The 19,887-nt window shown below is 37.6% G+C and overlaps 2 long non-coding RNA genes across 2 annotated transcripts in view; both read right to left on the bottom strand.

Moving 5' to 3' along the window:
* Positions 1-11,034: 11,034 nt before the first annotated feature.
* Positions 11,035-12,773, bottom strand: LOC307134262. Its single transcript, XR_013817535.1, has 3 exons — positions 12,622-12,773; positions 11,364-11,479; positions 11,035-11,253 (listed from the first exon to the last, which is right to left on the bottom strand). It is a non-coding gene; the product is annotated as an uncharacterized lncRNA (long non-coding RNA).
* A 125-nt stretch (positions 12,774-12,898) lies between these two features.
* The window catches only part of LOC307134263, a 61,485-nt gene continuing 54,496 nt past the window's right edge, over positions 12,899-19,887 (bottom strand). Inside the window, exon 3 of the long non-coding RNA XR_013817536.1 lies at positions 12,899-12,967. This is a non-coding gene — a long non-coding RNA (uncharacterized lncRNA). The remainder of the gene's footprint in view (positions 12,968-19,887) is intronic.

The raw sequence follows: 19,887 nt of genomic DNA, 5'->3' as shown, positions 1-19,887 counted from the left end.
CTATCACCTGCACCTCATCATGACACTCATCACCAGCACTATAAGAAGCACACGCACACAGCACTCCACGTCCGGTCTCGTTCGCATATACTTCTGGCTATGCTTACCTCAAGGACTCTACTACTGATACCTACCTGTCTCCAGCGTGTCTCCTTCCTTCCGTGTTCCTTGTCTGCTGTGTGGGTGTGTTCCTGTCCGTCCCTCTGTACTCCAGCGATCTCCAGTCTCCAGTTACCTCCAGGCTCCAGCGCCATTCCATCTTCAAGACAAAAGACAGTAACTCTCTCTCTCGTATCACCATCTTATCTACCAACAACCGGTTCACTCACCTGCTCCACATCACCTGCTCTACTGTGGTCTAATAAACTAACCATTCCTGTTTACATCTGTCTCTGCCTCCTGTCTACTTGTAACAATTGTGATACAGCTGAGATATTTAAATGTGCGTCTGTAACGGTTGTGTAGAGACGAGGCAGAGAACCCAGACAGAAACATGGTGTCGGTCAGCCCAGATCCAGCCCATATCTGGAATGCGCATTGAATCCACATGTCCCAGATGTGGCCCGAATCTGTGCCGAAACTATGTTGCTTTCTGCGAAAGAATCCCAGTGCAAAAACACAGATAATCCAAAACAAGAAACAGGCAAATAGCCCACACAAACACAAAGGGCAAAACAAAGACATTCATGTAACATCCTGATGTTATGTAAGATTACAAATTTATACATTGTTATATCTAGGTTCCAATGTAATAGAATATAACTGAAAACATTATCTATATTTGTGTTTTACATTTTGAAGTAAACTTGAGGAAATTCTAAGGAGATTACGTCAGGCCGTGTAAGTGTTTGAGACATTAAGTCTTTTGTCTTTATGCACTTCCTGACTATTTACCATGACAAGTTTAGAGCCTGAGTGATTGGATTAGCATCTATGCATTTGAATGACACTGTTATGCTGATTGAATTAGGACGGGTCACACTGTTATGTCTACGGTGTGTCCTTTACCTGCACAACATATGCATTCCTTTGTTTGAATGTCTCCTCCCCTGCTGTATAATCCCTCCCCCTGAAATGTAGATAAATTGCATTATTTTGTACTGTTAAGTTAGATTGTTTTCGGACGACCTGCAGCACAGAGAGTTCTCATTAAAAGAATAACTTCTGTTTGATCCCGAAGTCTCCTGGTCTTCATCTTCTGAGTTTCCTACACTTTAGAAGATAAAAGTTCACAACAGATGGTGCCGTGACCCGGATAGAGTTCACAACAGATGGCGCCCGTGACCCGGATAGAGCTCCTCACCTGAACTCCAGAATCCAGATTGAAACGTCAAGCTCAAAGATCTGCCTACGTTCCAGACTGGAATCCACATCGAATCTTCCAGCCGAACAAAGATTTCTAGACTGAATTCTTTCTGTACAAACAAGGGTTGGTGAGTCACTCTATCCAAAAGAACCTTTAAGACCAGTACAAATTTGTCATCCTCTGCACCATCAGAGAAGAGTTATCAGACAGCTGTAGGATTTGGTTAACTTAGTTACCCTCTAAAAAGTTTGTTTAATGATGAAAGTTATCCTCTGTTTCAGGCAGGGAAGATTAGCATCAAGCTAATAATTGTTTAGCCTCTGTTTTTGGCAGGGAAGAATTGTTCAGCCTCTGTTTCAGGCAGAAGAGATTAGCCTCACAAGCTAATAATTGTTCTGTTTTCGGCAGGGAAGAATTGTTCAGCCTCTGTTTCAGGCAGAAGAGATTAGCCTCATAAGCTAATAATTGTTCTGTTTTTGGCAGGGAAGAATTGTTTGCGTTTGCCTCTTCATAGAGAAGGTTAGCATTACGTGCTAATAATTGTTTTGCCTCTGTTTTAGGCAGGGAAGATTAACATTTAGTTAATATTTGTGTTGTCCTCTGTTTTTGCCAAAGAAAGTTAACAATATTTGAGCTGTGTTAACAAGGCTGTTGATCAGAGAAGTCAGTGTTTATGAGTGTGTGGGAACAAAGAAATTCATAAAATGTTTAGGCAAATGTATTTAATTGTCACAGAGAAAGTTAGACAAAAACTAACTCAGAAATATGAGATCCATCCAGACAAGACTTGGTCAGTTGATGAATGTAAAAAAGTGCTTGGAGCGTGTATTCGCAAGAACAATGTGAAAGGCATTATTTGTTGTCACAGAGAATTTGTTTTAGCAATAGCTAGACAACAGTCTCAGCGTATCTCAGAGCTAGAGAAACAGAACAAAGAGCACTCTGCTAAAGTAGCTCCTTTGACTAAGAAATTGAACCTCAACAAAGCTGTAGAGAAAACTGTGAATGAAGTTAGTCAGACTGATAACATTTATCCTGACTTGCAAGCTTTCTTTGAAACAGATGGAGCAATTCAATCAGTATCTGATGTGCCTGTTGATTCAGTGAAGGTATGTGGCGACAAGAGAACATTTCAGAGATTTGAGGAAATTGAAAATATTTCTCAGCTTGCTTACTCATGTGTCACACTGCAGAGTGTTCCTCCACCAACAGGGACAGGATAGGGCGGACACATGGACCAGTGAGGAGCCCAGGAAAGAACTGAATGCAATAAGCATTCGGGGGCCAAACCTGCGGCGAAGATTCCCTTGTAGGCATTCCCACACTAGTCCATCCTTACCTCACTGTTCTTTAGGTGTCGCAGAAATTGAGAAATAGGGAAAGAAGGAACAACAATAGAGGACCCCTAACGTTTGCTGTCTTTTAGAACAAGTACTGCTCTGTTGTCTTTTGTTTTCTTTGTGCAGATACCACTTGATGGCTGTCCCTAGACCATACACACAGACCTTCTCACCTGCGTATGAAGCCACAACCTCAAGGACAACTAGACCCAATACAGAGCCAACTGTCAGAAGAAGAATAAATAAACAACGCAGAGAAAGTGATATGTGCCTGTAACTTTTTCCAAGTTACATGACTAGACGATGGGGCTTATGCTAAAAAACATAGGCTATATAATGGACTGATGAAGGTTTAAATTTGTATTATGTGAGAGTTATTAGACCTCTCAAAGGGGGGAATGTAAGATTAAAAATGTATACATTGTTATATCTAGGTTCCAATGTAATAGAATATAACTGAAAACATTATCTATATTTGTGTTTTACATTTTGAAGTAAACTTGAGGAAATTCTAAGGAGATTACGTCAGGCCGTGTAAGTGTTTGAGACATTAAGTATTTTGTCTTTATGCACTTCCTGACTATTTACCATGACAACACTGTAACGGATTTTTGTAATTTGAACAGTATTTTACTGTAATATGTACAGTATAATACTGTTTAATGTACCAACAGTATAATACTGTTAATAGCAAAGGATTATGGGAAAATATATGTTTACTACTGTAATTATTCTCTACTGTAAATCGATTTACAGTAGCGACAATGCCCGCGAAAATCTGACCAATGACAATGGAGACTTCTTTTCAAGTTTTTTTTTTCGGTTGGTGGGGGCAACTGAGGAAAGACGAAAAAACGATAACAACGAAAAGGTTAGTATTATTTCTGTCATTATTTTATGTAAAACTGAGATATTTTCAAATGCATTCACTTATTAACAACAACCTAACATGAACCAGTGCTGCAAATTGAGTGAGTTAAGCAAATTCCTGTCAAGAGACTTTTTTTTCTGCCTGTTTGTCAAGGCGGGTGGTTACGTGACTGCCGTCGTCCTTGTGATTTAACGTTACTTCAACGGGGTGAATAAAGTTTACATTGACTAATAGTTAGTGAAACGGGAAAAAAAGCTATTTTAATGTTCCTCTACCACTTTAATGTAAATTAGCTAAGCAGGAGGACTTTACGTTAACAGCAAACTGTCTTAAAATACCGAAAAGTGAGGCAACACTAAAGATGGAGGTTGTAATAACAGTATTTTGAAGTGAATCTTTTTATTTTATTTTTAAGTTTGCTGTTAAAACCGCCATTTGGAACGTCGGAGGTGTTCTGGAGTTATTTTCTGGCGGTGACCGTCATCTGAGGAAACTGGTAAGCTGAAGCTGGTGATTATATGACGTTATATGACTCTTATATTAAAACGTTAACCTTATATCGTTAGCAGATGGTTTAAAAAAGAAACAGTCAAGATGGTTGCGCAGTTTGTGTGCAAACACTGCAAGTTATCTGTGCGAACGCATTGCAGATTTTACCATCATATCATAATACATAGGAACCTGGCTAATTTTAGGTTCAACTGTGGTTTGCCGACTTGTCCTTGTAGTTTTCAGACTCTGTCTGCACTAAAGTCACATATGCATCGTAAGCACACAGACAAAAACAACACGATCTCATGACAATGCGTATCAATAGTATGCAATCTCATGGAATGTGCAATCTCATGGAATGTATACGCCAAATGACTAATGAGTGTTGGCGTGCATATGCTACGCAGTTTTTCGCGTGCATATGAAACGCTTTTGGGTAGGGTGGGGGGTTCTTACGTATAATACGCCATAAGGTGCGTATCATATGCACGCGAAAAACGGCGTACCATATGCACGCCAACACTCATTTTGGTATACATTCCATGAGATTCTCCCAACCTATAGCTTGTTTTCTTTCTTCTTGCTTATGGAAGTATTAATGCTATTTGAACAGCTGATTCTAGAGAATACTGATTGTAATTAGTGTCATAGTTTCTTAAACAAGACATTTCTAAATTACTATTACTGTTTTTGTATTTATGTGTCATGCATTTGAAGTTCAATTTCATTTTCATAATCATTTATCATCAAACTTCTATTTTGCAAGATAGGCAGACATACTTGGTTAGTCAAGGGGTTGTATCACAAGATATGACAAAGTGACATATAAGCATAAACTTGATTGGAGAGCACATTGAGAAGTATTTTAAAACAAGATGCAAGTATGTTCTCTATATATGAAATTCATTTCTCCCAACCTTTTGTTAATTGCTCTACTTTTAGGTCACTGCAACTCCAGCAGATGTAGAGGGAAGCCCCTCTCTGCCCAGTACCCTAAGACTGATTGCACTTGGTAAGTCTATTAAAATGCTTTTTTTAATTGATATGCTGTGATTAAAGTTGGCCAAGTCCAACATCTACCAGCAGACCGACACACAAGAGCTGAACGTCTGCTCTCGCGTCACAGATTATTATGGATATGTATCAGGTATAATACATGGAACATTTTCTTAAAGGGTTAGTTCACCCAAAAATGAAAATTCTGTCATTAATTACTCACCCTCATGTCGTTCGACACCCGTAAGACCTCCGTTCATATTTGGAACACAAATGAAGATATTTTAGTTGAAAGCTGATGGCTGAGAAAGGCTTCAGACAGGCCTCCATTGGCATTCAGTACATTAATACTCCCAAGACCCATAAAAGGCACTTAAAACGTTGTTACAAAGTCCATCTCACCACAGTGACTCTACAATCATTTTACGATGCAACGACAATAATTTTTGTGCGCACAAAAAAAATCAAAATAACACCTTTATCCAACTTGTTCTTGTCTTCCGTGTGTGCCTCCATGACGCATGCGTGAGAATATGACGTAGTTCGGGAAACCATGAAATGCACACATAAGCCCCATTTTGAGAACTACGCCGAGATCTAAAGCACGATCAATGTAGAATTCAACAGCTTAGACACGCGCGTCTTCCTCTGCTCGTAAACAAATCGCTTCTGGGTCATGTGTCCGAACGCCGGATCTGCGTCATATTCTCATGCGTCGTGGAGGCACACACGGAAGTCAAGAACAAGTTGGATAAAGGTGTTATTTTGATTTTTTTTTTTGCGCACAAAAACTATTGTCGTCGCATCGTAAAACTAGTCACTGTGGTGAGATGGACTTTGTAACGACGTTTTAAGTGCCTTTTATGGGTCTTGTGAGTGTAAATGTACTGAATGCCAATGGAGGCCTATCTGAAGCCTTTCTCAGCATCAGCTTTACACTAAAATATCTTCATTTGTGTCTGAAGATGAACGGAGGTCTTACGGGTGTCGAACGACATGAGGGTGAGGAATTAATGACAGAATTTTCATTTTTGGGTGAACTAACCCTTTAAGGAAAACAAATTTCTGAACTAATGTTGTAAACTATGGGAGTCAGTGGATACTACATTAGCCTACTAATATTGAAGGTACAAATTTACAGACATGAACAGGGCCCTTACATGACAACGAGATGCGTTTAGCAACTTAGCCATTGTTTAAACTCAACTCAAATAGTGTTTTAGATGGCTAGCTGTAGTCTCGCGCTGAAGTCCCGTGGGAATTCAGTTGTAGCCGGTAAAATGTAAATAGTCCAGGGGGGAGGAGCGTTACGAACCATTTCTTCTTCACTTGTTTTCCGATCATCACTCTTCACACACACGACGCTCCTCCCCCCTGGACTACGTACATTTTACCGGCAACAAGTTCCCACGGGACTTCAGCGCGAGACTACAGCTAGCCATCTAAAACACTATTTCGGTGAGTTTAAACAATGGCTAAGTTGCTAAACGCATCTCGTTGTCATGTAAGGGCCCTGTTCATGTTGGACAGACATTTTAATTGCATTTTTTGTCTGTTAAGAGGCACAAAGACACTCTTTATGTATATGCCCCCATAGCTGCTGTGTTTGCTGAGTGAAGCTCTGGGCATTAACTGTAACAGCTCCGTGTTGCAAGCACCAATCCGGTTAATTTTCTTTTTCTATAGACAGTACTCACAAAGGTATAACGATCAAGATTAACTTAAAAATTCACCGGAGTTCTCCTTTAAGTTATAATAACTTTACAATTACATAATCATTAGATTTTTGAAATATAAACATTTAAATGGTGGCTGCATAAAAACTTGCCAGATTTATTCATACATACATGCATTAAATATTGAAGAACATGTACAATGAATAGCCTATGTAATGTGGTGCATATAATTAGCAAAATACTCCTCTCTAGAGTTAATTTTCTAGCTGACTAACGAGTTTATGGACACTGGATATGGTTTTTCTGAGGAAAATGTGACGTTACATGACATTTACAAGCCGTTTTACTTACATCTTTCTGCGGTTGAAACACTGATTGAGCTATTCTATGTGACATGATACAGATTTCGGTAAGTTGTCCTGTATCTTTTAACACACTTTCAGAAGCTCATTCGTGTTTATTTCGCGCTGTTACTGGTATAAGGCCGAAGAGAAGATCCGTTCATGTTTGCTCCGCACTGCCGCTTCTCTTGAGCTGATCTGCGGCAGAGCGATATCACGCCACAGCGCCAAAACAGTATATGTTTTGGAATTTTGTAAAAAAATAGACGTAATTTGAAATCTGAGACTTTTTTCATATCAATAGTAATAAAGTACAAAGATTACGGCGATTTATTGGATGGGAGGCACGCTACAATGTTTATTTCAATCATTAACTGAAAACAGGATGACTAATCGATTCTTGGGATTTAAGAATCAATATTGTTTTGTAAAAGTGAAAATCTATTAAAATCGAGAAATCTATATTTTTTTACCCAGCCCTTCATTCATCAGTCATCTCCATCTCCGACTGCGGTGGTTACAGTAGGCTACACTGACTGGTGTGGTTCCCTAAACATAACTCGTGGCCATGAGAAATAGATGTCGTTCTCTCAAAATATGAAGTCGAGGCCACGACATCATGATATCGTCTACTCAACAAAATGATCTCGTGGCCACGATTAATTATCACGTTCCCACGACTTAATATGACATTCCCACAAATTAATATCTCGTGGCAACCACATATTATCACGTTCCCACGAGTTTATATGTTGTGGCCACGACAAAACTAAGTGAACCGAACATGTCCCCTCCCGGTCACCGTACTGAATCACATAAGTGTTTCCCGATAAATTATCTTCATTCACAAACCACTGTTAATTTTAACAGAAAATCAAGCTTAGGCTACTGGATGTTTGAGTTGGCATGGCAGAAAGCACGCAAAGAGCTGTCCCTTTATAATCACTAAAAATGTGTCCCTCGTTTTAATTGCAATCTCGCAAAGTTCCATTATAATCTGTCTACACTGTACAATTAATTATTTATTTATATAGTACATATTGCTTTTATTAACATCAAAGTGCATACAGCACCATGTTCTGACTGTTGGGAAAGCATTGGTTTGATAAATGTCTTTTTTCTTGTGCTTGCAGGTTCATTCTGAGAATAAACCCTGATGGCACCAAATGCCAATCAAAATCACAGATCAGCCGGACATCTGGAAAAAGGGTCCAGAGAAAAATCGCCAGCCTAAATCCCCAGCCTAAATCTCCTTGTGGCATCTTTCATCAGAGAGCTTGTTGACTTCGATTGGCAAAATTTTTGAAGGCTTGTTCTGATTTTCAGCATGTTTACATTTTTAGCCATGTTAAATACACGGGATGAATTCAAACACATTTGTAAAATGTAGTTTTTAAGGTAAATGTTAAACAGTTAAACAATTAAACAGCATATTTTAATGACAAATGTTCATGAGGACTCATTAATTTTTTGGGGGTAAAAAACATAGTTTACAGTGCTGTAGTGGTTTTTCATTATTTAATCATCAGTTACACCTGTTGTTAATTTCATTAATTGCTTTGTCTTTTTAAACTCTGTGTCTGGTTTGGTTGTTTTTTTCCTTTGTTTTCTGAGTATTTTGAGTTCTGTGTTAAATAAAACTGACCACTGTGATTAGATCCGTTTCATCAACTTTATTGCAACCTTACCTATGGCATGTAGATTCAAATCAAATTAATTTTGTTTAAAGTAAATTAAGCTAAACTCAAATCGTAAATTTTTTTTTAATTCTGTAATAGGAAATCAATTCTAATACTGTAAATAAAAATACGGTACTTGTACTGTAAATAAAAATACAGTATTCATACTGTAAATAAAATATACAGTATTATTACTGTAAATGAAAATACGGTACTTGTACTGTAAATAAAAATACAGTATTCATACTGTAAATATCAATACAGTATACATTATTATTACTGTAAATTGAATTACAGTAATGATACTGTAAATACTTTTACAGTAACTTACTGGCATCCAGCTGCCAGTAAGTTACTGTAAAATTTACAGCAACATTTTTACAGTGAAGTTTAGAGCAATACTGCCTGAGTGATTGGATTAGCATCTATGCATTTGAATGACACTGTTATGCTGATTGAATTAGGACGGGTCACACTGTTATGTCTAAGGTGTGTCCTTTACCTACACAACACATGCATTCCTTTGTTTGAATGTCTCCTCCCCTGCTGTATAATCCCTCCCCCTGAAATGTAGATAAATTGCATTATTTTGTACTGTTAAGTTAGACTGTTTTCGGACGACCTGCAGCACAGAGAGTTCTCATTAAAAGAATAACTTCTGTTTGATCCCGAAGTCTCCTGGTCTTCATTTTCTGAGTTTCCTACACTTTAGTAGATAAAAGTTCACAACATTATTAATGTCTCAGTTACACTTGAGTACAACATACTGTGTGACGTCATTATCACGAGACTACCTGATGGTTGGGGAACCTCGTGTGGGCAAAAGAAGTCTGAATAAAGAATGATCGAAGTTACACCAGTCTCTTCTCTTTATTACATATAAAGTTAGAAAACCTGCCAAAGAGCAAATACAACAATCCAGGCACTCCGACCGAACATAATGAAAGCAAATGACAATAAACAAAACATGACTGAAGCACAAGAGTTACAATACACAATGAAAATAAAGGATGATTAACTACAGGTGTGGCTGGCGGTAATTATAGGAACTAACGAGGTAATCAAAGAAACAGAAACCCATCAAAACAGAGAATACATTTCAACATAAAAGTCCTTAAAAAAACAGAACCGGGACTGTGACTGCGTCCTACCTGGGGTCCGTTCTTCGTACCTCGCTTAATACATCTGAGATGATTTGACAGATCCCAGATCGTGATAACTGATGTCTGGCTAATTTGGTTCTTCAAACGAATTTGCAGATTGGATTTTAATATCTGGATTAAATGATCTAAGATCACTGCACGTTCTTGTTTTCCCTGAAGAGGGCAGATGCATCGATACTCGAAACCATGATCAGCAATGCAGCGATTGGCGGGCTAAAGACAGCAACGTAATGACATAATATAATTCAAAAAGCCACCTGGCAAAAAACTTGTCAAATTACACAAAAAAAAAAAAAACTTCCTTTATAAAGAAACAGCTAAACGACCAAACCAATATTAAAGTTATAATAGATCAATGATAAATGTTTTTTTTTTTTTAAACATGATTACCAATTATTTATATTCACGATTTTATACAGTATTTGTACACCCTTTACATTTTTATTTCAATGTTGTAATTACATTTTTAATTCATTTTGAAGCAGATTTGTAACGTGACAGTATTAAAGTTTCTTAAGGGTCAAGATCAAATTCTCCTGCGCTGCATCAAGCCACTCCCATAATATCCGGCATCACTTGAATTAATGCACGGCTCAGATTAACTGTACAATGTGTAAACCTCCAATAAAATTATAAAGTAATTATTCCATCACAAATAAATCGCTCAATCAAGTGGCTGTTTCTATAGTATTATACACAACATTATGATATTGTATACATTCTCATATACATATACAATTTAAAATGTGTATATTATTATTATTTAAAATTATTATTATTGCCCCTGGTTCAGTAATGAACTCTTGTAATAAAGTATTTTAAGTATCACCTCAAGATGCAATCTAATCCTGTTAAGTTTACGGACCTGTTGCTATGACAGCAAGTCCAGGATGAGCGTTGAAGAACCAAACAATCCAAGATCATGCCAAATCGTCAACAATCAAATCTAGCTAACTGAGTTAGCGAGGTACGAAGAACGGGCCCCTGTTGTTTTCAGAAAGTCCTAGTCATGATGACAAGTTTTGTATCAGGTGTTGTGGGAATGTTACATGGAATGTTATTGGCTGCATCCAAAATCACATACTTTCCTACTATATAGTAATGAACAATATTTTTCATGCACAATCACACTGAAATGTATGAAATTAGCTGACGATATATTTTTTTCCTGTGCATTTATATGATAGACCTCTTTAAAAACATACAGTACCACTGATGGAGGTAAATTAATATTGTATTTCACAGATAAATTTGTGCCGTATTTTACAAGAAATATCATACCAAGAGTCGAAGTTTTTGGTCACATCTCCCAGACGAGCACAATTCTCTCCAGACGGATCTGGATTTCTATGGTTATTAGGTTGTTTCGGATCCCCGGTGAACCAGAACCTTTAAGAGACAAACAAGCAATAATGCATTTGCAATAATATTTTTTTGAAACATCTGTATATTGGTACATTGATTAACATTCCTAGACATGATCACACATGAGTTCTTACTGTACTCCAGTTTCAGTGAGAGTTTGGTTGTTCACCCAAACCCAGTGTCCTTCAGTGTCCAGATCATGGAGACCAATCCAGTGCGACTGGAGCTTAATCTTAGAGACCAGGAAATCCTAAAGGAGAAAATGTACACAAGTGTGAAATAGTGTAATAGATCAGGGGTTTTCAAACTTTATGGTGCTAAGGACCCCCAAATATGATGAACCTTTATGGGGGACACCCTTCCTAAAATCCATCTATGTATTTTTATGTATGTTGTAAAGTGTTAGATAAATAGTAAGTGTGACATTATAAATACAACACGTTGTTTCCAAACTTAAATTGGCCATACTTTAATGTTGGATGTTCGGTAGAATGTTCGGTAGACTTTAACCATTTTTGCTTTGTCTTTTTATTCTCTGAAATTTTCTGGGGACCCCTTAGAACCTTCTGGAGGACCCCTGGGGGTCCCCGGACCCTGGTTTGAAAACCCCTGTAATAGATTATATTTACACCAAGTGAAAATAGCAGCATTTCTTAGCGATTTTGTCTATTTACACTAAGTGGAAATAGTGATAGGAGTCATTCCACGAAACCGGTATGATTCGAGTCCCTCTGACCTTTTTAAGTGTATTTTACCTGTTTGGTCACCAAAATCTATTTTTAAAAGCTTTTTGTATCAATTGAAATGTCTCCTTTAATAAAGTTTAAAAACATGACAAACAATTTTATATATTCTGTTTACACTTGTAGCCTATTTTCTTTGCAAGAAGTGTAAATAGTAGAGATGATATTTATACTTATAAATCGTGTCAGATATTATTTGCACCTCAGTGTTGTTGTACATTAAACAGTATGCAATAATAACTCTGGTGTAAATAATTATATTTGTTAAAAATATTAAATGAATGCCCCTAACTGATAAACACAATAAACACACTTTATTTCCACTTTTTGAATATTTTCTTTATTTTTATTGAAAATAAATGCTTTTCCGATCTGATATGTGATGGATTCAAACCCCGGGTCGATTTGCGTCCAAACTTTATGCCACACGCTTTATTGTTGCTGTGCTTAGACTAGAATCTTCCGTCGTTTTGTCTGGTCTAACCAGACGTCAGTGGGTGGAGTTAGTGCAAATAACATTTGCCAACAAGGTGGGCTATTTGAACTTACTGTAAATAGACACTCCGAAATTGGCATAGAAACCCTTTGAAAAACATTTCTTTTTATTTTTGTGATCGAAACTTATTAATTCCTAATTGATCTGACTTGCCTGTTCTGATTGGCTGGTTATGGTCACCAGATCGGCTCCTTTTGAAACACAGGCATCTCGACTACTCCACCAGTTCAGTTCATCAGAGCCGAAGAAATACAGCTTTCCACGACAAGCTATCCAGCCGTCCACAGAGATATCACAAGACTGAGCTGTGAACAATGAATAAAGTGTGATTAAACCTTTTATTATTAAGATCATAAAGTTAATCAAACTGGTTCCATGTGCAAAAATATTCACACTTTGTGTCACACTAAGCTTGTAAACTGACACTCACCGTTGTTAAACACCCATTCTCTGAGTGTGTTGTATCTGGCTGTAAGATCATTAAACTCTTTCTTCATCTCTGGTAAAAAAGACAAATAAAAAGTAGCTGCTACTTCGAAAATTGAAGTCAGAACAGAAGACTGTGGCATTTTCAAATGAATGAAAATGTCAAATAAAAGCCAACTCACCAACATGAAGCAGAAGCTGTTCTCTAACTCTGGTGTAGTTGGTTTTAAGTTCCTCTAGTTCTCTTATCATGACTTAGAAGATAAAGCAGATAAAGTTCCTCACATGGTCAGTTCAATGAACACTCAACACTGTTAATGAAACATGTCTGTGCTCTACCGTTTATGAAATATAGTTTTCTCACCTGTGCTGTTGATCTCTTGAGCTGTCAGTTGCTCTGAAACCATGATGTGCTGCTCATTCAGTGATTCAAAATCAGCGAGCTTATGATTATCTGATTAAGACAAAAGCAGCAGCGGAAAATATGTGTTTTAGAGGAAAGTCACACACATGCACACTTAAGACTGAAATGATCTACAAAACAAAGTTTGAATGGAGTTTGTTAATGGCAGTTTACACCTTCAATATGGAGGTTTGTTTGATAATACTTGCCTGACAAAACAGCTTTACTGAAAAGTGTGATTATACAAATAAAAAGCTACTAAATATTGCATTTTGTGATGATGCTACTGTCCCGCACTGAGGTCAAGCAGAAGTACTTACAGTAACTCAGTCCATCCACACTGAACAGAGCAAAGATCTAGTATCAGATATACTCACAAATCATCCAGAGAGCGCAGAGACCTCCGAGAGCAAAAACAAGAGAGAAACCCAGAAGAGTCAGAAGAACTTTAGTCCACTTAGGAGAAGCGACATCTTTTTCTTGTTCTTCAGTGGAGTTACCTAGGGCTAGAAATTTGATGAGATAAAGGAAATTATTTCTGAACCCTTGAATAATTGCAGCATTGCTGTCTGGAACCATTCCTGAATTTACACTGGGTTTATTTCAGTAAAATACATTTTTAACAGAACACATTTTCAACACACTGACCCAACCTGACATTTTATGAATTGTTCTCTAGTAGTAATACTGTTCTAAGTTTCATACTGGATGTTTGAAATAAAACATACAAAACCACTGCTAGAGAAAACAATCATCTGTGTAATGAAATATCTGACTCAAAACCTTATAGTTGAAATAAAGATCTCATGAAAACTACGTCCATATGACAGCTTTTTATCGTGGCACATTAGAAAAAATATAACACTGTTCTTAAATGGGTTTCACAGCATCACAAGAACATAAACACTTCTAGTCCGCTCACAGGAAGACAAGTGGTAAACTTTATACCAGTTCACACACAGTTATTATAGCCACTTTTCAACTTATGCTTTTGGCAGAAACTTTTATCCAAATATGATATTAAATTTAATACTGTATGTGAACTTGTTCTGCTTTCTGAACCCATGATGTTAGAGTTAGGATCATCATGATCCTTGAAACTACTGCCAGCTCTGTTAGGATCATGTTTTTTGATTTTTCGAGTGCTTTTAACACTATACAGCCACATATTTTAGCCAACAAACTAATTGATTTTAAATTACACGATGCAACTATCTCCTGGATTTTAGATTACCTCTTATCACGACCACAGTTTGTAATGCTTGGTAATAATCTTTCTGATACCATTTGAACTAATACTGGAGCACCTCAGGGCACAGTTTTAGCTCCCTTTTTATTCACACTTTATACTGCTGACTATAGGGATAGTCAGCCATCCTGTTGGGTACAAATATTCTCTGACGATACTGCCTTAGTGGGTCTACTTAATCAGGGTGATGATCTTGCGTACAGAAGGGAGGTTCAGTCTTTCTTCAGCTGGTGTGAGTCTAACTTTTTAAAACTGAATGTAGAGAAGACTAAAGAATTTGATCGATTTTAGAAAGAAAAAAAAGAGAAGGTCCTTCCAGTCACAATTAACGGTCAGTTGATTGAAATAGTGCAGTCATATAAATTCTTAGGTGTCCACTTAGATGAAAAATTGGAAAGAGAATACAAATGTCCTAATGAAGAAGGCCCATTCCTCTTTTTGAGGAAACTTAGATCATTTAATGTTAGCAAAAAGCTTTTAAATGTTTTTTATCAAGGGATTTTAGCTAGTGTTCTTTTTTATGCTGTACTTGGGGGGGGGGGGTTAGCATATCTGTTGAGGACAAAAATAGGATTAATAAGCTGATCAAGAGGGCTGGTTTGATTATTGGTCTTAGTCCAGACTTACTGGAGGTCACTGTGGAGAAGAGGATAAGGTCAAAACTAAAAATTGTTTTGCTTTTTGAAGGCCATCCACTCTACAATATTTTTGAATGTTTTAGAAGCTCGTTCAGTGACCGATTGGTAATGCCTCGGTGCTCTAGTGAACGAATGAGAAGGTCTTTTGTCCCAGCAGCGGTTAGATATTTCAACAAACACCATTAATGTATGTGTATATGTATATATATGTGTATGTTTTTTTTTTTTTTCTCTGTACTTTTGAATTGTGATACTGTATCATGTCATGCTGGCTCTTAATCAGGTATTAATAGTTTCTTAATTTATCTGTGTTAATTGTGTGTTGAGGTTGTTGGTTGTATTGTCGAAGTTGGTGGCAAATCAGATTCCCTAACGGGATTAACAAAGTTTTCAATCAATCAATCAATCTACTGTCTACTGGAGCTTTTTTATTTAAATGACAGTGTTTGATTCCCAGGGAACACATGAATGGATAATATGTATACCTTGAATGCAATATAAGCCGCTTTGGACAAAAGCATCTGCTAAATATGTAATTGTTGAATGAACATTTGAAAACCTTACACAGTTACTGCAGTGCTAAATCTTAGAAAAAGAAAATATAATGCAAATATTGATAACATCCCAGCCTTACCTTTGTATTCAGAGCAGTTTTCATCTGAAGCAACTGTTGAAAGTATGACATCAGAATTTCCATAGGTTGTATCCATTTCATGAGCCTGACAGAAGACGCGTCCGCTGAGACTTGAGTACTGCTGGAGTTTGTTCAGAATAAGGAAGTCACATAAAATTATCTTCAATAAAGACAGGAAATTATGAAGTTATGTGTTGCGGCCTAAGCCTTATGAGTGTTGTATTTGAATTGTGTGTTTGTGGTCTGATTAGTTTTTTTTCTCTTCTGAGTGTTAGGCTCCGCCCCTGCACACCTGTGTCCCGTCGCTCTAATCGCTCCTGCCAGAGTATATAAGAGAGGATTGAACCAGAATGAGGCGCGCAGCGGTGAATCCCGTGTGCGTCATGATGTCCAGCCGGCCGTTGAAGACAAGCTGTGTTCTATGTGTTGTTCTTTTGGGGGTGATCTATCTGTCAGTGTCTGTGAAGTATATGTTGACTATGGTACAGTTAAGTGTTATTGTTACATGTGGAGAGTAAGGAAGGAGAGATGTGAGTGTGTGCAATCATTTTCCAGTCTTATAATAAATGGTTAAATTGCTTTTGGCCTCGCATTTCCTTTTATGTTCGGACCCCTTATTTAACGAGCATCTTACAATAGGGGTTCGTAACATGAGTCTGAAGAACAAATCTAGCAACTAATATTACATGAATGATATACACTGATGAGCCAAAATATTATGACCAGTCACAGGTGAAGTGAATATTGTTGATGTAAATCTCCATCCATTTGCCCAAAAACCGAAAACTAATGACGTGGTCAAAAGGAATTCTGCGTGTAAGCCTTTTCAGCCTTTCGGTGAAGTTCTCCTAATTTATTGATATCTCATTTTAAATCTGACTCCATTAATAATTTTATCTGACTCCAATTCTAAGTGACTCCATAAAGTGTGCTACATTTAGAGTTTATCAGCTGATTTTACGATTAGTTGCGATTTAATTTAGATCGTTGATTTTCTTTATATCTTCCTAGTTTTTATATTCGTTCATCGAGAGACCCTAAATCGCACAGAGACATGACGCGTCCGGATTTCGCGCGCTCACGGGCACAAAACGGTTACTTCTGTGATTAGTCAGAGGGTGCAGGGTGAATATTTTACCTTTAAGTGGTTGCACATGCTCACTCAACAAAAAGTGTAATTTTAGTAATATTCACGGACTACAACGTGCTAACCCAGCGATAGTCAGAAATCGGAATATCGCGCACGCTGCGCTCCATGCTTCAGTCGTGGCGTCATCGGTTTGATCTATCATAACCCTAGATTTTGCGGTAATAAAGGACTCTACATCGATCCATACTAGAATAACGATTTCGGAACCATACAAGAGAAATCAAGGTTAACATTTATTTTGGCCAGACAGGAAAAGTAAATACGTAAACAAGAATCCATGGTACACAACTGATCAGCGTAAAAACATAAAACACAATTGCAAAGCAATATGAAAATAATTTAAAAGAGTCATCATGTCTGGCACACTACATGCAGTTTGCACGGGGGGTCTGATTGCAGAATATTCCCCCAGAGAGTTAGAACATCCAGCCTTAAATACTCCAACCAGAACAAAAGGGCTGTAAATATTTGCAACACCCCCACCTGGTTTTGGGGGAGTGGATCAGATATCTTTGAAGAGACTACTCAAAGGAGAACTGAATTCTCATTAGTTTTCCAATCTTTCTAATTCTACCAGTGACTGCAGTGAAACTGGGACCATTTTACCATTCGCACTGAGACCTTTAAAAAGACATCAAACATGAAAAGGATAAAACAATAAATTTACAAATAACATCATCACTGATATATCTGCATTTGGTGACTTGAAACCAGGACAAGGAGAGGGCAAAATGGGGAGGGGGGAGGAATGTTTGTCAGGGTGTTGTCACAGTTTCTGTGAGATCTTTTCCTCAAGATTAGTGACTTTTATTGTTCAATTGCTGAGGTATGTATCTCAGCTTTTGTCTTAGCACCAAACCGACTCTTACAGACCACCCTTCAGATCCAGATTCCACTGGGTCTGAAGTCAAGACACACACACACACACAACTTAACATCTAGGAGATGGGAGGGAAGAGACTTCATGAAGCCATTCACACCTCACAGCACACATAGTTAAATGGCTTCCCAGTATAAAAACTGGAATAAAATTATACAACACAGATTATGGTAGGATAGACACCACCCATCTCCTATACACATCCATACACAACACACATCCTTAATTCTATCACCGCACAACACATTTTTCCTGGCATAGATCATGGGACTATCCAGGCCAAAATCATACACATAATGCAAATTTATCATACACTATTAATCTTCATACATACAGGACAAAATGATTTATTTTTCATAATTCCCTTTTTATTTGGTTTGAACAATTTTATTTTCATAATTACCTTTTATTTGGTTTGAATAATTTTACGGCTTACAGCCATGTCAACTTCCTGTATGTAAACACTGCAAGATGCATAAAACATGTGCATGGCTTTGTCACACATTAATTAATGGACAATTAATTGATCAGTAAACTGATGGACAAAATGTTTAATATGTCCAGTCCTTAGCATTGTTGAAAACTGGAAGGGCCCCTAGTTTCCAACATATGGCTAATGACAATAAAATATATCTAAAGACTTAGATCTGGGATGCAGGTATTTCTATAAATTAAGTAAACAATTCTCAGTCAGACCTGCATCATTGAGTGTGACTCCGCCTGTACATCAAATGCGCAGAAGATGAGTGCCAAAGTTTAACTAAAGATTTTAAATCTCTTTTTCTGTAAATCTCATTCTCTAAGTAATCTGATTGAAACATAAGAATTCAATAATGATTTGCATTCAGAACAACTGATACAAACAATTTTATAATGGCAATTATCCAATTGTGTATTTCCATGTTTAATTATGTGATATATTTTAATTATGCGTACTGCTGGTAAATATACTGTTCTATTGACGGTTTTGATACCCTTCCTTCAATACATCCAGACCATGTTTAAATTCCACTTCAATATCTCTAGTGGTATTGAAGAATCTGGCGATCAAATGAGACTTGCTCACTAAATATATGACACTGAGAAATGAGACCGTTTTTACCACTCGCACTTCTGACAGGAGTTTATCATGTGTTGTTATTTTGATGTTCTTGTGATTATCCAACAACTCTCTTTTTCCATCTCACAATAACCACAAAGTCATCGGTGTTCAATTATTGCATGGTTATTCAGAATTTGTTCAGGTGTCTAGCACACGATGGAACATCATCAGTGAAATGATTCCTTCACCCATGGAGATCTGACCTGCCCGGCAAACCAAACCTTCTGCTTGAAGGTGACCGAGGATTTCTCTAAGGGTCAGCTATTGATAAGAATCCTGGGGAGGACACAGATGTTTCCTCAAAGTGTAAAGACACTTTCCACTGACACTTTCTGCTCATGCTGGCTAACACAACTGACTTGGGACAACAAGTCATTCTACAGACTGAAAACCCTCACAATCATCGGCAGGTGGAAACAAACCTGACCAACGGGATAACAGATATCCTGCCTAATTGCTACAGCATCCAATCAGCACAGTACGCCTACACCTAAAGGGACTGTGCCGCTGAGGTGTATTTCAGCAGTGTTTTCATCTTCATGTTCAGCCTGTCTTAATGTTGTTATTTCAGGTGACAGCAGGGCACTGAAGGAATTGAAAATAATCAAAGATATTTGATATTTGAAATCCAACAAAGAGATTTGCTTTACTGTTGTCACCCCCACCATTTGCTTATCAGAAGGGCGACCTGGAAGACAATAGAGAGGCCTGTAGGCCACATGTGGGTCACACCTTGCTGGGGAAGTTTGGTCAGTTTGAATGTTATGTGTGAGTTTGGTTTGATTGGTCAGTTTAAAAGAATACATTTGGTTTCGGTCACATGGTCAAGGGATAGATAAAAGAAGATGGGAAACTAGGCTCTTTCTCTCTTTTCCTCTGGCTCTTGAAGTCATCTGGGCTTCTTGTCTTTGCTCTCTTCTTCTCTCTCCCCCACTCT

This window comes from Gobio gobio (genome assembly GCF_949357685.1).
Source record: "Gobio gobio genome assembly, chromosome: 11".
Lineage (NCBI taxonomy): Eukaryota > Metazoa > Chordata > Actinopteri > Cypriniformes > Gobionidae > Gobio > Gobio gobio.
The sequence above is the reverse complement of the archived record's forward strand: the minus strand, read 5'-3'. Positions and strand labels throughout refer to the sequence as shown.